At 33.3% G+C, this 10982-nt stretch overlaps 1 long non-coding RNA gene across 2 annotated transcripts; it reads right to left on the reverse strand.

Annotated features, from left to right (window-relative positions):
• Positions 1-266: 266 nt before the first annotated feature.
• Positions 267-3544, reverse strand: LOC123895601. Of its 2 annotated transcripts, XR_006804439.1 has the most exons (4): positions 3206-3544; positions 1668-2285; positions 754-900; positions 267-286 (listed from the first exon to the last, which is right to left on the reverse strand). It is a non-coding gene; the product is annotated as an uncharacterized LOC123895601 (long non-coding RNA). The 2 variants fall into 2 exon arrangements; XR_006804438.1 differs by lacking the exon at positions 267-286 and having other exon boundaries at positions 656-900.
• Positions 3545-10982: the final 7438 nt, after the last annotated feature.

Below are 10982 nucleotides of genomic sequence, written 5' to 3' on the forward strand. Positions count from 1 at the left end.
ACATATATATAGTAATAATGTCATTGAAGTACAATCATTGAAATCCAAAATACAAATCAAAACATCATCATAATTAATACTAATCCATCCAAAATACAAATCAAAACATCATCATCATTAATACTAATTCATTGTAACTTCACACAAACCTAGCTAGCTCCTAAGCTTTTTCATCGGCATCATCATAATCTACCTCAAGATTATATAGGTCAAGGAAACAAGTTGCCCAGCGGTTTCGCAAATCATACAGCTCCTCCTCTGTTGATGTTGTGGGATCATTGAACACCTACAATATGTAAATATATAATTACTTATACATACATGGCTCAAATCCATTACATATACATTATCAACTTATTCATATATATAATAAACATACCATGTCAGAGCAACCATGAATAACATCTAAGCTACTCATTTTAAAATGCCTAAATCTATAAAATAAGGTACTGTAACATTCTATCCAACAAAAATCCCACTTACGCATAAATTTTCAACAACCAAATTCATCATCAATGTGTTGTTCTTCTTTAACAATCAGTTTCAATACAAGTAGCAAACTTAAACCAAGATGTGATACGGGACCTTGTTCATCTACAACATAAAAAGTAACCAATTCAAGTCATGCATACTATATTTCATAAATTAGCATACTTGTCAATGGAATAATAGGCAATATAGTCTACTCTATGCATGGCCAAGTGTACCTACTTATCAGAATGCAGTATCTTTCTGTTATTACTGAAAACTTACCTTTATAGAGTATAACTTATATTTAAATTATACGATGCAGATTACAATATTCTAGTGAAATGTACCCACTTATAAGAAAACTATGAGTGATACTACATTACTACGAAGTGCTTCTGCAAAATCAATCAATCTTTGCTTCTCTTGTACCTGTAATAGGAACAAACACAAATAACAGATCCAACAAAATGTAAGCAAATCCATAGTTTCAGCCGAAGAAAAAATTCAAGTCATTGAGTACAAAAACAAATAACAGATCCAACAAAATGTGTTTCATGTAACTCGATTATACTAATATTTGCAACTATGCATAAAGGGAAATGCAGTAAAGGAACCAAAAATCTCCACTACCACTAACCAGTTTTCTAATTTAATTTAGGCAAAATTACACTACAAGTCCTTTATCTTATTTTTTTGTAACATTTTGGTCCTTTATCTTTTTTTTGTAACACTTTGGTCCTTTATCTTTTATTTGTAACACTTTGGTCCTTTATCTTTTATTTGTAACACTTTAGTCCTTTATGTTTTTTATTTGTAACACTTTAGTCCCCTTTTTTGTAACAGTTTGGTCCTTTATCTTTTGTTATTTGTAACACGTTGGTCCTTTATTTTTTATAAATAAATAAGATAAGGACCAAAGTGTTACAAAAAAAAAGATAAAGGACCAAATTGTTACAAAAAAAAGATAAAGGACCAAACTGTTACAAAAAAATAAGATAAAGGACTTGTAGTGTAATTTTGCCTTTAATTTACTAGTTCAACATATACATAATTTGACCAATTATTAAAGTAACAAGAGAGTACATTCAAAGGGCAACCATTACCCACAGGCCACAGTAACTTTCACAATCATTCCAGGCAAAACAAAAGAAAAACAAGAAAAGGAAAACTGAGATAAAGAGAATAGGTAGCAAAACCACATCAGTCTATCACATGCATCATGAGGCGTCTTAGTCTTTGTAGCTATCGCCTGCCTGATGCTGCAATTGAAATTCTTTGAATAAGTCGAGGGTCATCAACCTGCACGAAACCCACAAATCCAAATGAAACTAAATGAGAAATAAATCAAAATAGTCACCAAATCAAAATAGTTATACACTAACCCGGTATAACCAAATAGAAAAATGACCTGTTGAAGAATATCATCACATGTCTCGGTTCGTGCCACTTGAGGAAAGACCCCCTAAAGGTCTCTGATATTGAACATATTATGGTAGGATAGAAATTCATTTTACTTAAGCTTAAAAGTTCAAACATAAAGGATTAGGAAAATATGACAACTGATTATTCTGATATAAACTAGAATTATATGACAACTGATTATGCTAAAAGATCCAGTAACAAAATGGCTAACAAGGCAACATCTGAATAAGTGTTAGTCAAACTGAAAACATACCTTGTGTACATTGTACAATCAAGGAAGGAGATTCCGGCATCACCGTTGCTAGAGACACCAATGCATGTTCCACTTGGTTATCTAAGGCACCCGCATTAAATGATAACAAAAGAACAAACTCCACTCCATGGCTGAACTTCTGACTCCCACCCCCCAAAAACAATAATTGTTAGAATAGAAAATAGTATATTCTACTATTCTATCAATGTTCTAAAGACTAGAGTAAATAGGAACAAATACATAGAACCCAGGAGCATTTATGTTCATTTTCATTCACAATTTGTAATGAATATAGAATCTACTACCCATAGGTGAATCATATGCTTAACATAATAAACAACTTTTTTAAGTAACTTAATTGTAAGTGTATCATGTAATGAAATCCTGTAATGAAAAATGATCAATTTATATCGAAAGTTTAGGTCCTTATGTTGTTCTGGCATCCAATTTACATGTAGAAACTAGTGATGTGACCAGCAATATTTACATACATTTTTTTACTAATTAAGAAAATAATCTTCATGGATCCACTAATGTTTTTAATTTATTTAAATGTGTTATTTTCATGCTATGTATATAAATCGTTTGCCAGGTCATAAACATTTGTGAGTAAACTGAACAACAAAATACAAAGACATAATTTTCAACTAAAACTGAAAATTTTACTGCTTAGAACATTTGAGAGACCTAAAATGCAATTTAGTTTATCTTTTGTGAAATCTTCTCATGTTTTTCTTGGTGGAAATTTGCAACCATCTCATCCACTCTAGCATTCCTATATCTCATCATCAATTACAGTTCATATAGATTGCTACTAAACTAATAAACTAAAAAGAAAATTACAAAAGTTAGAAGGACAGGACTGAATTCCACATACTTGTAAATTAACTGAATTCTACATTAACTGGAATCAAGTAGAAACAGTAGAAACAAGTAGGAAAAAAAAAAGGAATCCCGTAAAAGAGCAACATTACTAGAAATAGTTCTACAAGTATTCCAGAATTAATGAATATACAGAAAAAAATAATTTAAAAAAGAATAAAAAAGAAAGAAGAGTACCTGAATCGAAGAAGGTTTGACAATAGTGAAAGAGAAAGACAAGCTTCGATTCGTGAGAGTAGAGGCCGGAAAAAGAAGGACAATAGTGAGAGCGGAGAGAATTTTCAATTTGTTTCCCTTATAGCTTCGATTTGGAGTTAGGGTTCAAGTGAGAAGCTTCGATTTGACGAGTGACAGAGAGAGAGAGAGGACAACTGAGATAAGGCGGTGGTGGTGAGTTGATTTTAGGTTGCTGAGGGTTCAATCGTTGTCGGCGGTAGAGGACGGCGCTGAGGGTTTGTTCATCGCGAGTTGATTTGGGTCGAGAGAGAAATATTGCGTTTTGTTTTATTTTTTTGTATTCAGATTGCGTTTTTTTTAGTCTATCTACCTCATTCACTTATTGGTTCCAAAAATATTAATTTTTTTTTTTATTCAACCTGACTTTTTACATCTGTGGCTAAATATGGCCAGATATATATATATTTTAGATAATTTTCATCATAATTACAAGATTGCCACCGCGTTCAGTTATGCTTCTGGTACATTGAAACCAGATGTAAAAAGTCTTGTCTATATATTTTTCACTTCTGTGGATATTGAAACCAGATGAAAAGACTACTACATATAGCTTTTCACATCTGACATATGTTCAGCAGATGTAATATGTCATATTTCTACTAGTGCTGAGTCAGATACACAGACTCCTGTTAAAGCATTAACATATTTGGCAGATTCTTCCTCCTCTGAATCTGTATCAGACCATGAAACCACAAGACTTTTCTTTTGCCTTTTTAGAAAGGTTGGACATTCAGGTCTGATATGGCCAAAACCTTCACATTCGTGGCATTTCACTCCTCTTTCATCTTCATTTGTCTTTTTCTGAAAGCTGGACTGTTTGTTGTTGTTGAATCGACCATTTGGCTTGTGCCTTTGATCCACTTTCTTCATCAACTTGTTGAACTGTCTTCCAAGCATAGCCATAGACTCAGCTAAGCTTTCTTCACCTTCAGATTCAATTTGTAAATCATCAGCAGCACTTTTTGAAGCAAAGGCTAGATTCTTATCTTTCTTTTCATTTCTCCTGTTTAGGCCAATTTCATAGGTCTGAAGTGATCCTATGAGTTCATCTAGATTTAGACTTGAAAGATCATGAGCCTCCTCAATAGCTGTCACCTTCATATCAAATCTTTTAGGCAAAGATCTGAGTATTTTTCCAACTAGCTCCTCATCTGAGATAGGTTTTCCAAGTGCATCAAACGAATTAGCAAAGTCAAGCACATTCATCTGAAAGTCATGAATGGTTTCTTCCTCCTTCATTCTGAGATTCTCAAAATTGGTTTTGAGCATCTGAAGTTTAGATAGCTTAACTTTTGATGTTCCTTCATGAGCTTTTCTCAGAATTTCCCAAGCATGCTTAGCAGTAATACATCTCTTAACAAGCCTGAACATGTTTGCATCCACACCATTAAAAATTGCATACAAGGCTTTGGAGTTGCCAAGTGCCAGATCATCCTCATCTTTAGTCCATTCATCATTTGGCTTCTTGACATCAGTTTTATTGCCATCTTTGTCAAGAACCATTGGTGGTTCCCATCCGCGTAACACAGCCTTCCATGTCCTGCTGTCAATTGATTTTATGAAAGCCTCCATTTTAGATTTCCAATAATCATAGTTCTCAGGACCTGTCAGTAAGGGGGGTTTAGACACTGACCCTCCTTCTTTATCCATTGTACCAGAAAGTACTCTCCCTAGAGCTCACCCAAAATAACAGAACAGGGTGCCCGCTCTGATACCAATTGAAATTCTGGTATCACTAGAATGATGTTGCCTAAGATGTCCCAACAACTACTTTGTGGATAATGTTGTTTTCTATTGTTGGCACATCTTATATAACATATAAAAACTGAAAGAGAATAAATAAATGACACAAGTAATTGTTAACCCAGTTCAGCCAACTGCCTACTCTGGGGGATACCAATCCAGGAAGGAAATCCACTAATAGCTCTAGTTACTAAGACCTCCAGCAAACCCTAGGATTTACGCCTTAAACTAAGACCTCCAGCAAACCCTTGGTTTACGCCTTATAACCTCGACACTACTCATGCAACTTCTTCCTAGGAACTCCTAGACATGAGATCCCATCTCACTTCCACTCACACAACACAACCTGTGTTGATTATACAATGTTGAGAATGATGTGGCGACAACTTGCCAAGACAACACTTCACTTTTGCTTAAAAGCTTTAAGTGAATCACACACGGTAAACTCCGTACTTCAAAGCTTAGGAGTAACCTTAAAATAATAAACTTACTTCTTAACTCGTGTTATAGAATCCACAAGCAAGAATTACAATCAAACAATAAAAGACTCAACAAAGACTCAATATGTGTAACTAATATTTTTCAATGAGATATCTAGTCTTGAGCTTGGTCTTCGTATATATAATAATCTAGCACGCTCCTCTTTCTTCATTACTCGTAGGACGCTCCTTGTAGCTCATAAAAGGTGATCTGATTCTCTTTTGATCTTCATCAAGATTGTATATAAACTTTCCAAAAGTGTTTAAGGACTTTATAGGATAATTGTGATCATACCGTTGTACCATTAAGTCTGTCTTATCCTTAAAAACTCCTGATCAGATCAGATCTCCATTACGCGTGCTTTTAAAGTGGATTTCCATATATAGCAGATGCTCTCATAAATGCGCGAGATTTCCTTGAGTAAATATGATGTTGTAACATGTTTTCCAACATCTTGTTAGTATATTTGTTTTAGCAAAATTAAGCCAATTCAAATATCCAACAACTACTACCCAAATCACTTCATAACCTTTCGTAGTCTTGGGTAAACCTCCCACAAAATCCATCGCAATACTATCCCATTTCCATTCCGGTATAAACAAAGGTTGCAACAAACCAGACGGTTTCTGATGCTCAATCTTCGACTTCTGACAAACTAGACAAGCGTAAACAAACTCAGAAATTTGCCTCTTCATTCCTAGCCACCAAAATAACTTCTTCAAATCTTGATACATCTTGGTTACTCCAGGGTGAATACTCATTCCACTCCTATGACCTTCTTCCAAAATCATCTTCTTTATCTAGGGCACATCGGGCACGCACACTCTTCCATGAAATCTCACAACTCCATTCTCGTCAACTTTGAAATTAGCTTCTTTTCCTTCCTCAACTACTAGTGCCAACTTCTCCATTAACTTCTTATCCGTCTTTTGACATTCTTTGATATTCTCTAGAAAAGGATTCGTCAACTTCAACATTCCCAATTTCACACTCTTAGGAGTCAATTCACACACTAGACTCAAGTCTCGGAACTCTTCAACCAACTCCAACTCTTTCACCATAAGTGATGACATGTGCAACGATTTCCTACTCAACGCATCGGCCACCACATTAGCTTTTCCGGGGTGATAACTCAAATCAAAGTCATAGTCCTTCAAAAATTCGAGCCATCTTCTTTGTCTCATATTCAACTCCTTTTGATCGAATAGATACTTCAAACTCTTGTGATCACTAAAGACTTCAAACTTAGATCCATACAAATAATGTCTCCACACCTTCAATGAAAACACAACTGCGGCTAATTCAAGATCGTGTGTCGGATAGTTCCTCTCATGAACCTTCAATTGTCTCGACGCATACGCTACAACTTGACCTTTTTGCATAAGCACACCTCCCAGTGTTGGAGTAAGCCCTAAAAGCCAATATGTTTTGATAGAATCTTCTTTTGTATCATGACTTTGATTTATATATTTAATATATATAAAAGACATTTCTTTATTATGTTTGTTTCAAACTAATAAAGTCCCTAGAATAGCTAGTCTAATTAATGGAACATTAAGTGTGACTTAATAGTGAGACTCCATTAAACATAAGGACACTATTCTTAAAAGTATCCGTAGTCAAGTTTTACTGTGATGTGGGATAACAGTAAAACATAGAGACTATTATGTGAGTAGATTGATGACCTCGCCTCACGTGTCATGGATATGAGATATCAAGTCTTCACATAGATATAAATATTAGGAGTAATATTTATATTGGATTGACCCACCATGAGAATACTACATAGTGTGTTATGAAAAGTGTCATAAGTTATTCTCATAGTGATAATGGTGTATACCACCCTTCGACCTGAAACCACTATGGACCCTAGATGTGGAGTAGAGTACTTAGTTGCCGTTCAAACATTGTCCGTAACTGGATGACTATAAAGTCGGTTGATGGGTACTCCACAAATCATGCTGAGGGACATGAGTGACCTAGATGGAATTTGCCCCTCATGCATAACAGGAGTAATATCTACGGGCCTCTTGATGGAATATGACTGATAAAATGCGTGGCCACGCCGAACTAAGTCAATATGAGATATTGAGCTTATTCGTTACTCAGTATATTCTGGGATCAAGAAATAAGATATTGAACCATACAAGGATGACACGATCTATGCCTTGTGTTCAATATAGATATAAGGGCAAAGGGGTAATTATACACACGATCGTTATCATGGAAATGTTTCGTCAGATCACATGACATTCTCGTCACTTGGGTAGCAGTGATGTGTTGCTAGATACCGCTCACTGTTTATAATATTAAATATGTGATTTAATATTATTGCCAACGTTACGAGAACCTATAGGGTCACACACAAAGGACAGATAGATGAGAGAAATAAATGAGTAAGACTTATTTATAAAATAATAAGTAGGACTTATTAGTAATTAAATAATTAAGTATGACTTATTATTTAATTAGAGAAGCGTGGCACACCATAAAGTATGGTGCACTTAAGTAAAATACAGCACACCGTAAGGTACGGTGGATATTCAAATAAGTCTATAAAAAGAATACACTTATGTGCTGAATTTTAACCTAAGAGTTAGTCCTAAAATTTAGAAACCTAGCCGCCGCTCTCTAAACCCCGTTCTCTCTGAATCTCTGGTGGAATTGGCTAGCACCGGTCATCGGAGAAGTTCTGTTCGTGTGGACTAAGTAGATGCATCGCTACTTTGCTTTGCTCGTGATCAGAAACAGTTTCTACCTCAAAGGTTCTGCACTTCAAGAGGTAAACACATAAACTTGTGGTTTTGTGTTCTTTGATTTGTGATTAATGGTTTAATCAAGATCCGTTCATCGGGATTGTTCCGCTAAGAGGATTAGTTATTTTGAAAAACCCCTCTTAAATCCCTTCAGTGGTATCAGAGCATCGGTTCCGATTAAATCATTAAATTCAAATTTTCTTTTATGCATATCGATGGTTATATGATGATATGATCATGTTTATATGCGTTTGTTTAATTGAATGCGTTAATCACGTGTTTCGAATTTTATTATCCGAAATTTGTATGGGCTATGAATTTTGAATTTGTTCAAAATATGCTATACATGTTTTCGTTCGTATGTTTGTGTACTGCATTCGACTATGATTTGCAAGAGTGTGCTATATATGAAAGTCATATTTGCTTTTTAAAAGATATAAGTGCATCGCTTTTAGTTCTAAAACAATTGTATACCATATGAATTCAATATGTTGAATTGTGAGATTGATTTAATAATAATTTATATAGTAACAGTTACTAATGTGGTTTGATTATCTGATAATCAAACAAGTTTATTTCCTTATAAACTATAAATTATTAACCATCATGATTTATTCCTGAAAGTGTTGAATTTGATTCAAAAGCAGGGGCGTCTCCGTGTTTTAGGAGACTCTGTGCAAAATATACTTCAGTTTTAATGTGTAATTGATTTTAAAATTTACGGAAATTGTAATTGGTTTCAAATATCTTTTAATCAATACATGATTATCCTGGAAGCTTTGAATATGATTCAAAAGGCTTGTTGAAAATGTGAAAGGTTCACGTCCCATATAGTATTGAAAGTGTTTCAATTGCCAATTAATTTGAAGCATGAATCAGTCGTGCTATACTGCTGTAGTTTGGTGATATGGTTAAAATTTGAGTTTGACTCAAACAAATATTTTATTCATGAAATCGGTTAAAAGTGATTTTGTTTTTCACATGTGTTTATAAATTGCCATGTTAATTTGTTATGCGTGGATGACTAGTCAGAGAAAAAAAACATGTTCTTTTGAAATCAATATTTCGGTTACTAATTAAAGTGTCTATGATTATTTGATAATCATATAATAATTTTCCAAAATGATTGACAGGACATGTGAAACTCCTTTTGACATTTTCTAATAATTGATTTTAAAATATTTTGTTTCTATAATTATAAGATATGAGAAATGTTATAATTATTGAGTTTTAATATGAAATCAATTTTAACATGATATGATCATATATTTTGTGTGCTGGTTACTGTTTTGGAAACATGTGATATGCGCAAATTTTATGTTTGAATTTTATTAATAATTGTCATTCACATTTTGAAGTAAAAATTAATTATGTGAATATGTGATTTACATATATTAATTTAATTTATAATGATAACTATAATAAAGAGTTATTATAATCATTTATTTTAATTAATTATTAGAGGTGTATAGTTGTGGCCTTAGGCGTTTATTTTATTTGGTTTAAATACGACCTGCGTGTCGTGGTTTATTATTTTATAAATACGGCCTGCGTGTCGTGATAATTTATTTACTTTATTTATTTTAAATAATTGTAATTGCTCGTGATGACGGGAGACAAAGCCAAACGAAGGATGTCGACGGAGTAACTTGAGAAGTTTGCTCGAGGGTCAAAGAATTGTAATAAATTAGTTTATTTAATTCTTTCATTTTAGGAGGCCATAACTATACTACCTTAGTTTATTTTATGTATGTGATGCATGAGATGAATGTTTTAATTATATATGTTTTGAATATTTTATATAATTGTTAAACATATATTTACATGAGTGTCATGTAAATTGAAACAAGTTTTGTATGAGATACAAAATACGGTGAGATTAAATTTAATTAAAATCCCTTAAAAGAAATATTAAGTTGAAAGCTTTCCAACATTTAGCACCCTTCAAGATCAATATCGATCAATGTAGGTTTTGCCAACGTAAAGTGCATTGTCTATATTGATAAGTTGCGGTGAGGTAACCAGTTTACCCGATTGCTACCCATTGGGTCTAACTTAACTAAAAGAAATATAATATGATTATATGATTTTAGAAGCAAGTGTTGGGGTACTCCATATGATGGATTAGAATAAGTGTTATTCACCCAACGGAAAGGATGTGAGAGTTGTATGAGATACAATTGGAAAGGAGTTTCCTACCTAAAATAACTATGTTTTGTGTAATCAGTCCAACGCTGACTTAGAACATAGTAAAATATGGATCTCTTTCCCACTAGAAAATCTTCCAACGGGATTTTCCGAATCAAATGTCGAGGGTCATTTGGTTTGAGTAAAATAGTGGGAGCATATTTAATTAAAGACCTAGTTAAATATGTTTTTAATCATGATACAAATATTCTTATTTTCGTAGTTAGATATATTTGGCATATATTTTATATTTTACTGTAAAATGTCCTTACGAAGGATAAATAGTTCAGAAAGGAGTTTCTGAATTGGTACATGTATTGAGAATTGTTCTCAAATACGAGAAAAACTGCTAATAGTTTTGAAAGAGTCAAAATGAAAGAAAGAAGTAAGACTTCTTCATACATTTTGTTATAGAAAGCTAAATTATTCACTTTTGCATCTTAGGTATATGATACCAAATGCAAATTTCATATTTGTTGAAATATGAAGTTGTTAAAAGAAGTGAAAATTTGACCATAGATAAAGTCAACCTACGTTTAGAATAAAATGGT

Source organism: Trifolium pratense, linkage group LG7, assembly GCF_020283565.1.
Source record: "Trifolium pratense cultivar HEN17-A07 linkage group LG7, ARS_RC_1.1, whole genome shotgun sequence".
Classification (NCBI taxonomy): Eukaryota; Viridiplantae; Streptophyta; class Magnoliopsida; order Fabales; family Fabaceae; genus Trifolium; species Trifolium pratense.